At 43.4% G+C, this 15,094-nt stretch overlaps 1 protein-coding gene and 1 non-coding gene across 15 annotated transcripts in view; both read left to right on the top strand.

Annotated features, from left to right (window-relative positions):
* Positions 1 to 15,094, top strand: part of LOC126284122 (afadin) — a 995,168-nt gene that overhangs the window by 496,629 nt on the left and 483,445 nt on the right. The gene's annotated exons all lie outside the window — the stretch shown is intronic.
* Trnat-ugu (transfer RNA threonine (anticodon UGU)) lies at positions 9,286 to 9,359 on the top strand. The gene has a single exon. It is a non-coding gene; the product is annotated as a tRNA-Thr (tRNA).

Raw genomic sequence — 15,094 nt, 5'->3', positions numbered from 1 at the left:
TAGGCACTTGTTTCACATTGGCGCCTCTTAAATGTGTTGAATTAATACAGGCGTAAGGTTATAAAGAATTTTGACTTCTTAAATTTACCCAGAGTATTATCTCCATTTTTTGTATCGCGAAATGAATATTTCGATTACTCCCATGATATCTAGTCATTTACTTTTCCCGTTTTCGTACAGAATTTTTGGTTTCCTTCGATTTTCAAAGGCCGACGTATGTCTTATAAATGTACTTTGCTTTATTCGCTGTTCTTATCTTTCCGTACACATCCAGCATTAACGCACACTGAGGCACAGCCACTGTGCGGAGTTCCAAGCTTCGTCGTCAACACCGGGACGCGGCGGGTTGTTACATCGCTCACCGGCTGCGGCGAGGAGCATCCGCGATCGCGTTGCCGCTTTGTCGCCCGGAACGACGAAGCGCAGGCAGAAAGGCCTGCTTGCAATGCAGGCGGCTGTGCGACCGCGGCGGGCCTTTGAGGGCGCGCCTGCCGCTGATGAGCGGAAATGCAGACGCCGGGGGTGGGTGGGAGCGAGCAGGCTGTGTTCCAAGTTCAGGGGACGGCTGTTCCCGTCTGCAGGTCTCTCTGTCCTCAGGGGAAAACAGCGGTGTCTGGTGACACACACAGATATCCGATTACATAAGTTCGAGGTTTACAAATCCCAGATAGTCGTGGCATAGCTCATAATGTACAAGCCCGTAATTCTGCTGACATACATGACAGATCATCTTTGACAATTACACGTGGAAAGGGGGGGTTATTTCCCCTGTTAATTTCTCTCTATAGCGGAATGTAGTGGATTAATTCTTTCAGTTCGAGACCCCGTCTGTGACGGCCCATTGAGAACGTGCCTTTCTAATCAGATCCGTCGTATGACGGACTCTCTGTACGAGTCACATTGTTTCCGTGTACAGTGGATCTCTATGGCGCAGACGAATCCTTACCGCTTGGGGCCGCGCCGTTTGGTTATCGCAGGTGTTACAAGGTTGAAATTTTATGCCCGACCTGGGACCTTTGCCTTCCGTTGACGAGTGCTATACGGATTGTGCTGCCCAGACACACCTTACGACCCGCCCTCGCAACTTCGTTTCTGCCAGTACCTCATCTCCTACACAGCTTGGGGAATTGTTTCCAGTATGAGATTTTCACTCTGCAGCTGAGTGTGTGCTAATGTAAAACTTTTTGGCAGATTAAAACTGTGTGCCGGACCAAGGCTCGACCGAAGATTGCTAGTCGCGGAATTGAATTCCAACTTGTACACCTTTCTAAAAATTCATTCTGGATCTGGAAAATGTAGAGAACTTAAAGTTAAATTTAGGAAGTAGAAGAAGGTGCTGAAAACTAAACTCAGCGCTCAGGCTCAGAGGACCACGCTGTTTGTAACGACGGTCGTGTCATCCACTGCCATTCGGATGCAGTGTCGAAGGGTGCGGGATCAGCACACCGTTCTCCCGGCCGTTTGCGGTCTTCCACACCTTGGAGCCGCTTCTTTACAATTAACTAGCTCCTCAGTTGGCGTCACGAAGCTGAGTGGAGCCCGTTCCAACCCTCCCACCAAGCGAAAATCCTTGGCAGTACTGGGTCCTCTGCATGGTAGTCACACGCTGTTGAGGCGGACCGCGAGGGAGTTACTGGCGGAACCTCAGTAGCTCAGCCGGTAGAGCATCTGCCCACGAAAGGCAAAGGTTCCGGGTTCGAGTCACGGTCCGGCGCACAGTTTCAGTCTGTCAGGAAGTTTTCAATCAGCACTCTCTATGCTACCGAGTAAAAATTCATTCTCTAAGTAGTAATAAGGCATAGGAAGAAAACTGCAGCATGTTAGTGTAGCTATAAGTGAAGTTAGTTGCAAGATACCTCGGTGAACTTTGGGTTGACCACCTGGCATGTTCTTCAGCAAATACTTACCACAATACAGGGATATGTGCTTCGGAAGCATACTTTCCGTATGCAAGTCTTGAGTTGTCGTGGTGCAGCTCATCTTTGAGTGTTCCCGTAGGGTGTTCCTCAGAAAACTAATCGGTAATTTCTATTTTTGTGGGTGTGCGTAATTGTTGGTATACCATTTTATTTTTTTACTTTCTGTACGGGATAGCCGCTTACCCATATAGCTTTTGCAGTAAATATCAGGGATAGGTAATTTCGAACATGTATAATTTTTGGCGGAAACACAAAAATGAAGAGGACAGCAGAGATGTGGCGTTTAAGAATGGTGCAAAATACGCGAAAATAATATTAGAAATTGGCATTTACACTTTTATCTGATCACTATGATGTTTTTCAGTCATATAAATAAAAGATTATCTTGTTTGTTTAATAACACGACACATCAGGAAAAAGACATCTAGCTACTGTTATTTTTCCAAGACACAACATATACCCTCATTTGAAAGTTTTACTAGCGTAAAGAAAATAACACTTTAGTTTCATTCCATTCGCAATCTGTTACGCTCTGTAATATCGCGTCACATCCATTAATAACAAAATTGTATTAAGCAAGAGCCGGCCGGTGTGGCCGACCGGTTCTAGGCGCTACAGTCTGGAATCGCGCGACCGCTACCGTCGCAGGTTCGAATCCTGCCTCGGGCATGGATGTGTGTGATGTCCTTAGGTTAGTTAGGTTTAAGTAGTTCTAAGTTCTAGGGGACTGATGACCTCCGACATTAAGTCCCATAGTGCTCAGAGCCATTTGTTAAGCAAGAAACATAACATATGTTGATGCGTGAATGATGTATGCAGTAATCAACCGAGTACAGCAGGCTTGAGAGGCAACTAAGAACAGCCGTAATTTATTGTAATTTGATTTCTATTTCAATTTCCAATAAAAAGTGAATATTTAAATCGAACACAAGTTGCGTCCCAAGTGTATATAACTTCATAAGTTTGTATTAAATTTGTTCATTTTTCATGGAATTGTTTGAAGTCTCTAACTGCAGTACGAAATTAATAAAATAACACTTCCTGTACTTCAGTCACGCCTTTGTTCCGATTATTATGGGCACGAAACTGTCATCATTAGGCACCTAATCTTACTTGTGCATAAATTGTTATATTAGACATTTTCAATGAATTGAAAATGTGATGCAAGACTTTTTCTGTTTTCTTGTTCTCTGGGTGGTTGGTATTGTTGAATTCCCTCTAATAATAATAATAATAATAATAATAATAATAATAATAATAATAATAATAATAATAATTCCGTCTGCCTCAGCGATCTGGCAGAAATTTTTCAATTGGACGGCACTTCGGTGACCTCCCATGGTCCATAAACGCCCATGTATTCATCGAAATGGGACCTACAGTTTAATCGTTTCGAGTCTATACGTCATTGAGAGTTCAAGGATAGGGTAAAGGGAGATTGAAGCATTCCGTGGCCCTACTTGCATCCGATCCAGCTACCTTTTAGTTTTCAGGCAAGCGCCTTATCACTAGACCACCATGTCCGACGTATTACCATTACAGGGGTCCACAGTATTTTGAATGATAACCTCACTAGTATATTCAAGAAAAACTTTCGCGTATTCCGCAGAAATGTGTAATATAGCAATTGATGTATAAATAACTGGCACCTGATGATGCAGCATGCTGCCGAAGCGCACCGTACCAATAAATATTGGATTATAAAACCGACTGAAGCTGAAAAATGAGTTTCTTTTCATAGTCTGTAAAAACGTACTCCCAGCTCTGTAGCAGTGTATTTATTTAATACATCTTTCATTCTGGATCAAGGAGCTTTTATCTGCACTAAAGAAGCGAGAACAACTGAGCGACGCTTTCAAGTTATAGTTGCGCCCAAAAGGAGAAAGGAGTTTTGCCCAAGCCAGTTAAATATTGGTGAAAACTTCTTGATAAAATAAAGCTAGAAAAAGAGTGTGGGGTTCAGTTTTTTCTTAAAATGATTTTAATCCACGCTCGCGATGTTGAAAATGACAGTGGAAAATGTAATGCTGTGCTTATTTTTCGGAAATACCTGAATTGGCCACTAGGAATGGGTTTAGCTGTGAGGCTGAATGACGCCCAGCTCACTCGGCGTCCGTCACGGGACGTGTTTTGCTTGCCAGTGCTATCGGCGGCAGTCGCCGCGGCTGTGCATATAGGCTGGAGCCTCCCGCATCGCCGCGATTCCGGCCGCCAGCGCGGCCCTTGACAGCCCACTAATTAAACGGCCCGGCAGCCGCTTTCGCTTTCCGCCGTCTCCCCCGCCCAGCAGCTTACGTCTCCCTCGCCTCACCTGCCGCAGTTCCAAACAGTGACACAGTCTGCCACCTACTCGCTGTGTGGCTCTACCACTGGTGTTACCCTCTATATCTCAGCTGTAACCAGTTAATTATCACGGTGCTTCATGCTAACGTGATACGGGGCGTTTGAAAAACATCAGTCCTGCTTCAAAAGGGTGTCGTGTCTAAATGCAGGCACAAATGACCATAGGATACATTGTACAATTGCATTTAGGATCAAAGTTTACTTTTACCTTTCAGCTCACCCGGACGAATGACAAACATGCAAACTATAGTCAAACTCGTTGTATACTTTTGACATTAGGTCTAGAGTTCGTCGTTTCAGTGCCGTTGCTACGCGTTGTCAGAGTTGTTGGATGGCAAGCAACATAAATGGTAAAAGCAGGCAGGAAATTGGCCCCGAACATGTTAGACGGGTACAGTCCACGAGGACGTCGGTCGGTGGGACTGGGCCTCCATTGCCCATAGCGCATTCTAACCGAAAACGTTCTTTCTAAATATAAAAGAATATTTCAGGCAGTGATTTTTTATTTTATAAATCGCTATAATCCGCACTCGGATAAACGAGTGCTCCCTTTACCTGTCAGACATTTGAAAGATTTAAATTTTGCCGATTTTGCGTAATTACACTGCGCTGGATTGCAGTAGTGGGTTGGTCGCAAACATTCGTCTGCATTCTTTATAGGTTAATTTCACTCTCTGCCTGTGCCTATAGGCTTAAAATATCAAAAGCGTGGGGATTTATGATTCTACTCGAGCTAATTGTAGCTAGAAAGGTCAAGTATAGGATTGAGAGAAAGAAGGTGCTCCGAAATTTTGTGTTTCAAACTTATCGTTCCAGAGCTTTGCGGCGTTGCTTTCTTTTTATGTCCGTTCTTTTTATTTCAGTTACAAGTAAGAAACAGCGTTCGACTTCAGTGAAGCAAATTCACAGTATAGGCCCACTGTGTATTTAAACTGAAACCAAAACACGCCCGCATTTAAATTATACTCGCACAGGCAGCGTGACAACTTTTTCACAACGAGCGCCATCTGCACCAGATCTGACTGCCCGGATTTCGTACCGCCACAAAAACACAAGGGGCGACTCGAAACTCGGTTACCGTTCAGTTGATTTTTTTTTTACGTACAGCGCCGCGCATTCAATGAAACTACCAGCAGCGGAGATATTGGGCGTTAACGCAACCCTGTTTTGAATGTCGTGTGGTTCAGAGGATAGCCGAAGTGACAAATATTGACTTACGCACTACTTCGTTGTATATCTCTTAACTCACTTTAACGAATGATTTCTTATTACCATACTCACAGTGGACTTGAAATGTGTTATTAAACCTGACAAAATAGAACGAAGGACATAACGTTCAGTACACGAATAAACTGTGTCGTCTTGAACCTGTCTTCACTGACAATTTTTAGGTTAACTCTATAAATACCGCGTACGGCACAGTTTCATTAGACACCGCGTACGGATCTGGGTGCCGCGTTTCCAGCCGGCCGGAGTGGGCGAGCGGTTCTAGGCGCTTCAGTCTGGAACCGCGCGACCGCTACGGTCGCGGGTTCGAATCCTGCGTCGGGCATGGATGTGTGTGTGATGTCCTTAGGTTAGTTAGGTTTAAGTAGTTCTAAGTTCTATGGGACTGATGACCTCAGCTGTTAAGTCCCATAGTGGTGAGAGCCATTTGCCGCGGTTCCAAAATGGCACCATCCGTACATTTTTGTAAGTGTTACTACTTTTAGAATGTCAGTGCAATATGAAGACATTAAACCTCGCAAACAATTAATATTTATTGTAACTTCGTTAGCAATTTAGGAGGGGTAAGATAAAGGAATACGTAACTAAGCTTTATATTGTAATAGCAGTACTTTTGCTTTCAATAACGTACGATATTGAATAATTACAATATAAACCATATAAATGTGTTTCTCATATTAACTAAAACTAATGGTACATTGAAGGGCCAAAGAAAATGGTACACCACATACTATCGTGTAGGGCCCCTGCGAGCGCACAGAAGTGCCGCAACGCGACGTGGCATGGAGTCTAATAATGCCTGAAGTAGTGCTGGAGGGAATTGACACCATGAATCCTGCAGGGCTGTCCATAAATCCGTAAGAGTACGAGGGGTGTAGATCACTCCAATTATGCTCAATAATGTTCATGTCTGGGGACTGTGATGGCCAGCGGAAGTGTTTAAACTCGGAAGAATTCCGTAGCAATTCTGGACGTGTGGGGTGTCGCATTGTCCTTCTGGAATTGCCCAGGTCTGTCGGAATGCATAATGGTCATGAATGGATGCAGGTGATCAGCGTACATGCGTGTCACCTGTCAAGAGTCGTATCTAGACGTATGAGGGGTCCCATATCACTCCAGCTGCATGCGCCCCACACCGTAAAAGCGCCTTCACTAACTTGAACAGTCATCTGTAAACGTGAAGGGTCTATGGATTCAAGGGATGGCCTTCCATACCCGTAAACATCCATCTGCTCGCTACAATTTGAAACGACCAGGCAACGTATTTCCAGTCACCAACAGTCCAACGTGTCTGTGTTGACGGACCCAGGCGAGGCGTAAAGCTTTGTGTCGTGCAGTCATCAAGGGTACACGAGTCGGCTCCGAAACCCCATATCGATGATGTTTCGTTGAGTAGTTCTCACGCTGACACTTGTTGATGGCCCAGCATTGAAATCTTCAGCAATTTGCGGAAGGGTTTCACTTATGCCACATTGAACGATTCTCTTCAGTCGTTATTGGTCCCGATCTTGCAGGATCCTTTTCCGGCCGCAGCAGTGTCAGAGATTTGATGTTTTGCCGGATTCCTGATGTTCTCTGTATGCTCATGAAATGGTCGTACGGAAGAGTTCTCACCTCATCGCTACCTCGAAGGTGCACTGCCCCATCGCTCGTGCACGGACTATAACGCCACGTTCAAACTCACTTAAATCTTGATAACCTGCCATTGTAGCAGCAGTAATCGATCTAACAACTGCGCCAGACATCTGTTGTTTTGCACGCGTTGTCAACCGCAGCACTGTATTCTGCCTGCGTACGTATCTCTGTATTTAAATACGCATGTCTCTACCAGTCTCTCTTACGCTTCAGTGTATTGCAAATTGCTACATGTGTAAATAACAGACACTAAATATCAGTCGCTCTGCACTTGCATTTCCCCATCTTCTCGTTGACGACAGCAGTCGCAAACCACTTGGCGTGTCGAGTGATTGTTACATACAAAATGTTGCATGTCGAACAACGTACAGTTGTCTTGTCATTTTTGTGTGGGCTGCATTCCCGACACGGATCTAGTCTGTTTTCATTGGAATGTCTCGTCGACTCGGTATTAAATGGTTCTCGGTAGTTTGAGAGACATATGTACTCATATATCCCCTGACGAATTCTTAAGATCTGCATGGTCTTTGTAGTGTTCTCAGAGAGGTCAGAAAGTCCTTTCTACTACGTGTTGGGTCAGCGTTACTCCACATCCACAATTTGTGTGCATTTATTCCTGCCATGTCCAAAAATCTGAAGAATATTGCCAGCGGCCATCTTTTCGTTTTTCTCGAAGGCGAGAAAGCGAAGTCGATATTAAGTAAGGACTTTCCCTTTGTTTGCCGCAGTATATCTCAAAGCTGTGCACGTAAAATGTGCCACTGTCGCACATGGCGTACAATTTCAGGCGATACTTTGCCTGTTTGTCAGGCATGTATGGAATGAAAACAAAACCGACCTCGAAAGGGAAGCAGAATTTCGTCAGTGGTCACAAATTCTGAAAGGTAGTAATTGTTTTTACAGTTACTTTCAAAGTCCTGCGCGACCCTGCTGCTAATTTATCATACTTTTCTCGTGTTCCCATGGTCGCTCTCTCAGCAAACCTGATGCTTCTCAGTAACTACATAAATCTGTTATCATAAAACATAGGTCGGCAAACCATCATCCCTATACAATTGCGTTTACGAGTTCTCCGGGCATTGGCACGGCTATTTTTCTTGAGAGCGATTAAGAATGGAACCCCACAAAGAGCTTTTATTTCCGAGGAAGTAATGAACCTAGAATCTCGTTCCCTTGTATATTGAATTTTACATCTTCGTTCTGAAATATATATGCTTGTGCTTACAACAATTTTGTGAATCATTTTTGTTAGACTGAATGTCATAAACGCGTACAATTCCGAGGAAATATTTCTGCCTGCGCGGGTCCTGCCTGGAAATAATTTTATAATGCTTTTTTTTTTTTTATTTCGTTTTGTTCGGCAGAGACAAGGAGTTGCTTGTCCAAAGATTTTCTGACGTAAGAGCGGTAATCATTGCCTGTATTCATATTGAAGGGATTGGAATGTTTGTCCCTAGATTATTGTGTCGCTACTGTGGCGGTCCAGGTCCACACTTTCTTCCTTCTCTTCACTTTCCATCGATGAAATCGCAGGGAAGCTCTCCCTCTTCACCTTCGTCGCCAGACAGCCAACGAAGTATATATACGAAGGCAGTAACTTGTTCTGGAAAGAACGGTTACTGTTGATGACCGTGCAGCTTTTCCCTGGAATAAATGAGGACTGACTGACAACCTCAGCTGCCGACAGGTGTTGCTGGTATACCTCGATGTGGACAGCTGAAAATGTGTGCCCCGACCGGGACTCGAACCCGGGATCTCCTGCTTACATGGCAGACACACTATCCATCTGAGCCACCGAGGACACAGATGAATAGCGCGACTGCAGGGACTTATCCCTTGCACGCTTCCCGTTAGACTCACGTTCCCAACTGTCCACAATTCAACATATGTATTGTAACTTATAGACATTTGCCCACCCACTCATTACTCGCGCACGCTTTGGCGATTCCCGTAAGAGTTTGAGCAACCTGTGCGCATTCGCACAGACGAAGGTCAATGGCTGGGTAGCCTTTAACTATATATACGAAGGCAGTAACTTTTTCTCGAAAGAACAGTTACTGTTTATGACCGTGCAGCTCTTCCCTGGAATAAATGAGGACCGACTGACAACCTCAGCTGCCGACAAATGTCTACGTCCCTGCAGTCGCTCTATTCATCTGTATCCTCGGTGGCTCAGATGGATAGAGCGTCTGCCATGTAAGCAGGAGATCCCGGGTTCGAGTCCCGGTCGGGGCACACATTTTCAGTTGTCCACATCGAGGTATATCAACAACACCTGTCGGCAGCTGAGGTTGTCAGTCAGTCGTCATTTATAGCCAACGAAGTATGTGAGGTATAACTTCACCGTGTATATTTTCCCTTTTCCTAGAAAAGCAAAAGAGAGCAAACACGTAATTACGTGCATTGAACGTATCGCGGTATGCAGCGACGGTTAGCACAAACAACAGTAAAAGCAAAGATAGATAAGACAAGTAAATACGTACATATTTAACTGCGCGCGGTGTGGAATGGCACTTGCGCGAAGTTTTCAGTTGAGCGGATAGTTTCTCATTGACTATACGAGGGAACAGGAGACACACCTGCAATGCTCGGGAGAAGAGCGAATCTAGGAGTTCCTAGGAACAGAAAGTGAGGGGGCTAAGGACTACGTATTTTCGCGAGCGCAGGGTTTGCGGCAATCACCGCTGCCGCGCGGTAGCGGTATTTAGAGGGTTAAGTTATGCGCAGTTACAGCACACAGGGAAGTGTAGGTAGCTGATTTTGTGGCGAGTTCGCGGCCGCTTGCCAGCTCAGTTGGGATTTCGTCCACTTTTCCTACTTTCACTGAGTAGATGTGACACGGTCACACATTTCATCACCACCGGAAGTACTGAGCGAGTTGCTCCAGGACTTGGTATTCGGGAGGACAGAGGTAATAAAAATGTAGCGAAATATAACAGACACAGTCCATTAACTTTTTTAACGGGAGGTCGTCTCACTCCACGAATACATTTCCGGAAAGTTTGTATTGCGAAAACGAATAAGATTAATTTTGTCAGACTGCGTGTCGTGCACTGTTTCGTATCTAATTGCCCCGTCTATTAATCTTTACGAAATCTCGGAAGTCCTAACCTCCAGAAGACGCAGAGTTTGTGCGTAAGATGCTGCAAGAGCACGTGACTGATTCAAGGACAGAGTCGGTAAAACAAAATGAACTCGAAAACCAGTTTGTAATCATTTGGTGTCTCTCTGTTTGATAACCAATGCAGCAAATCCAAACTTGGCCACTACTAGACAGTTATTCTCCCGGAAGCAGTTCACGCAGTTAGGACACTATCGTCCCACTAAATTCATTGTCATGTGGAAAATGTAGTAACAAAGTATTGCGAAAAATTCCTAACTACCTACTTATCGTTATCGATTATTCCACAGTGGCCAGTCCAAAGAATTGTTTACAAACTCATCGCTGCTCTGAGATGTTTGGTCATTATAAAAAGCTACACAAACTAAAGAGAAACAGACTAGGGTAAACATTGCTCCCCCGAGATTAGCCATTAACTATCTGTTTACATTCTCATCGTCCTTGTAAACTAGTAACGGTTGGTTTACACCTCATATAAAAAGTTAATAACACCGGCACGCAACGTCAAGTTTACATGTGCTTCGAACATAATGCTGGAAGGTAAGCGTTGTTTGTAGAAATAAATTCCCTGCTGACAAAGAAAACATGCAAGGAACGTTACAGATGTAACTTGGTAGTAGTGTCTAAAGCTTGACATAGCTAGCGCTTAGAATTGACGCTTAGGCTGCGTCTCGAGACATGCACAACATGCCATTGATACCAATATAGGCCTAGAGGGAGTCTTTTAGGCGGTCTCTCTTCTGTCCGTTATGTACACCTTTCATAATTCGGTATTCATCAGCAGCAGAAGATGGCTTGGCTTACTGTCGTAAAAGGTCGTCTTATTCATTGCTAGCCATAAAAAGAATGTAATTTTTCACCTGGAAGTGACTTGTTTGAGCCGTTGGACCGCGTTGCGAGGGCTCGAGCATTGTATTCTTCAATCGAACAATGATGTTCAACATAAAATTTTATTAGATGTAGTTATGTCGTGCGGCAACGGCTGCTATTTCCACAAAAACTGAACCCAGTCGCCGTATTCCGTTGAACGTCCCAGATCCACAACCTCCGCCTAGCCGAGCTGAGCAGGGAGCTGAGCGTCAGCTGTGTATGGCGTTGCAAGTGGCATATGCGGCAGCCACAGAGTGTATTCTGCGCTTCCTTAAAAGTTTGCCCTGATAACTCTGAGCGCTCAAAGTGTGAGCCAGGAACTCCGGTCGCGTTGCTGAAGTTGAGAACGGACGCTAATCTCCTGTGGTGGAAACTTCGGCACCGCTTGCTGTATATCTGAAGAGGCCAGGATCTCCACCAGCGTCAGCACGAAGCTCCAACACGGTCACCTCGTGCACTGTTTCATGATGCCGTAGTTGACAAACCGCGCTCTTCAGCTTCCAGTTACGCAGATTATTCTCTGCTTCAGTATTTCCCGTTGTCTGTTCCAGAACAATTTTATCTCCTGTGGCATTCTTAAAATACACTCCATGTATTAATTTGGGCAACCTTCGCACCCACTTCGGATTGCATGTTATTTCAGTGCCTTCTTCTATTATATATATATATAGAAACAGATTATTGTTCGTATTACGTCTTTCGAAGGTGTAGCAATTAATCTCCTCTGATTTCTCTCGTGAAACAAGCAGAACAAATACAAGCACAAAAGTATGCGTTTTGTGGTGTTTCCGCTGTTGACGTTCCAGATATAGTTGCTCCTTCGCGTCAGTGGAAGCTTAATCTCTTGCCGAGATTATCAGGCAGTGTAGGATCCGGGATAAGTTATTGACTAGCAGTCTCAGTGATTATGCATCTGTTTGTTTGAGACGCTGACGGGCGAAGCTGGCTAGGACGACGTCAGCGTTTACCTGTTCTAAATGGCCGTCGGGTCTCCTTCACAGAAAATAATTTACAACGCGACTAATTCGAATAGTCCGTGCTCTTCGCTGTCGCACGGTTTCCCCATTGCTCTCTCGCTGTTACTAACAGCGGGAGGGCGCGGGGCGGGTCTCACCGATTTGGCTCAAGCAGTCGGTAAGCATACAGAATAATTCGGCGGCTCGAGTTCAGTTTCCGCTGCTACCCATCTTTTTCATTCAATGTAATGTATTCTTTGCAATGTTAAACCGAGGTTAAAGCTTACAATGGCACATCCAGGCACAGATGTTGACAACACCTGTGTATGCATGATTAACAGCAAATGTGTTATTACTTTCTACAGTAAGAACTGATAACTTCCTAGCCCTATATATATATAGTTAAACAAGGACTGTTTTTAAATGATTACCGCGCGACTGCTACGGTCGCAGGTTCGAATCCTGCCTCGGGTATGGATGTGTGTGATGTCCTTAGGTTAGTTAGGTGTAAGTAGCTCTAAGTTCTAGGGGACTGACGACCACAGCTGTTAAGTCCCATAGTGCTCTGAGCCATTTGAACCATTTGAATCAGTTTATGAAGAAAAAGGCTTGACAACCGACAGCCCGGTTTGTGGGTCCTGCAGCAGTAGCTATAAGCCAAGCAGTTGAGGGGTAGGTTATTGAAATTATGATTGATAATTTCGTTGTAAATTATGAAGATTAAAAAAGTATATTTTACACCAAACCTAATGAAGAGCTATATGGATTTTATCATTTACTCTTTCTTTCTATGCGCACGTATATTACTTGTAACAGGTTCCTGGGTCAGGTATAGACGCGAAAGATGTTGATTACGACATAGACGAATATTCTTCTGGTACTTTGGTGCCCCTGGCTTAAAAGAAGAAAGATCATCACTAAAATCGCGGTTTCAAAACCCGGAAAAAAAGATTATCTTCAGATTTGGGGAAGAGGAATAGAACAAGGCGGCAATACAAATAACAAAATATCGTTCACCACCTCCGAAACATAGGAAAGATTGCAGATGTACGGGACCTTATCAAAAGGTGACGACGGGAACATCACAACAATAGCCAATGGCAGTCGCATTTCCATATTTATCAGGAAAATTTCAGTTTATTGCTATTGATACCTGGGTAAAACTATTCTAAAGTAACATTCAATAAGATAGCGAAAAATCACCAAATTCGTCTGCAAAAATGATGTTCAAAGTTTGGAAGAAAAGATGCGAGCAGCAGAGAAGTTTTGTATACAGATAAGACATTAAATAGCAAATTTCAACCTTAATTATGAATTAACATTGATGCCAGTATGAATCAACGTATAACAGAACTTGGATTATAAAGTTGCGAGGATCGTTTTGGTGAAAAATCTGTTCAGAAACACCCACTCTTACACAGCGCAGTACAGTTTAACCGCTTCAGGGAAACTGGTATTCCTTGTATTTTTAGGTACGCGAGAGCCTGGCAGTAAATTTGGTCCTGGAGTCGCTGGTACCGTGACGAAATTAGAAGAAGAATATAAGAATATCGTCCTTATTTGCTTAAAGTCAGGAAAACTAAAAAAAGAGCTTTACGGAAAATTTTTGGACAAAACGTAAAAACCATATGTTGCTAATCATAAATTCCTTCTGTTTGTGGATTAGTGGAGTGGCCAAGCAGATTTGACGTGTATGGTGAGACGTTCAGCAATGAGGAAGGCGAAGTAATCAGTACTGTGAAGATCGTTCCACCCAAATGTACTCCTTTCGCTCAGATCTGTGATGTATATTTCTATAGCCAACTCAGTAATCGAATTTAAAGATTACAAAGTTCCCCTGATTGGCTACAATAGCGACGAGCATTATCGTCAAGGGAAGATGAAATTAAAATACATTCGATCGATCAGCATCACTTCAGTGCTTCTGTTTTCACCACATTGACTCGATACGCATGGTATGCATCTAAACTGGTAGAGGAAAGAATGAAGTAGGCTTTCTACTGAACCATATTTCGGATAAATTTTCTTGCTAAAAAAATGCCTTCAAAAAATGCATGATGTGAAAAATATTTATGATTTAAATGTTTGTGTGAAGATTATCATCCAAATAAAGCAAATAATTCCTCTCTAGAATTTTCGGAAATATTACTTTCATTCAGAACTTCAGACAATTATGAAAATTTACTGTTAAACTATATTTATTATTCAGATTAAAGTAATCGTAGCTGTCAATTGTATTTATTAATTTTACGTATATAAACTGATCAGTTAAACTTATTTAAATTTTATAATTGTTAGTTTAACATTACGAGGAATTAAATACAATTACAAAAAATTGGGCAGCAGCGGAATCTAACTAGAGGCCCCGAATTATCGCTCCGTACACTTACCAACTGCGCCACTCCACTAACTACGCAGTTGTTATCCAAACATCACTCTCAAAGTAATCAAAACATTTTCGAGAGTGTGTTCTCTTTTCCTACGACGCACAAAGACCAAACATTTTAGGAACTTCAAAGGGTCATAAACATTCTTCTACACACAAACTGTGAGCCAAATCAGTGAGATCCGTTCCGGACCCTTCCCTTGTATGTTAATAGAATGTTAGTTGTACCTGTCGTAAACGGCTCAGTGTAGTTTAGTTTCTCGAAAAATAATGCTCATGGGATCATATGATGCGTAACCCATAACTTTTCCCTATTTACGTATGAATCACACGCAATTAGAGATTGTAAGTTATGAAAGTTGATGTGGCTTAGTGGCCGAATTTTCAGTGGTAGTTTTTGATTGTTGAACTGATGTGATACGGGATTCTGTTTTTTCGCAATCGTCTGAATAATGCAAAAGGACAGTTCAAATATGCGTAATGTTTGCAAGGCGTAATAGATTGGTGAGTTTAAGATATCCGCGGACTTAATTTACCAATTTCCCTACACCTGGCGCTATGTGGAAATGCATAACACCAAAATGCCTCCTGTGTTAACACGAATCTGTAGCGGTCGGTGACGTTTATTGTTGCATAA

The sequence above is a fragment of the Schistocerca gregaria genome, chromosome 8 (assembly GCF_023897955.1).
Source record: "Schistocerca gregaria isolate iqSchGreg1 chromosome 8, iqSchGreg1.2, whole genome shotgun sequence".
Lineage (NCBI taxonomy): Eukaryota > Metazoa > Arthropoda > Insecta > Orthoptera > Acrididae > Schistocerca > Schistocerca gregaria.
Note: the sequence above shows the minus strand (reverse complement) of the source record. Positions and strands in the feature narration are given on the sequence as shown.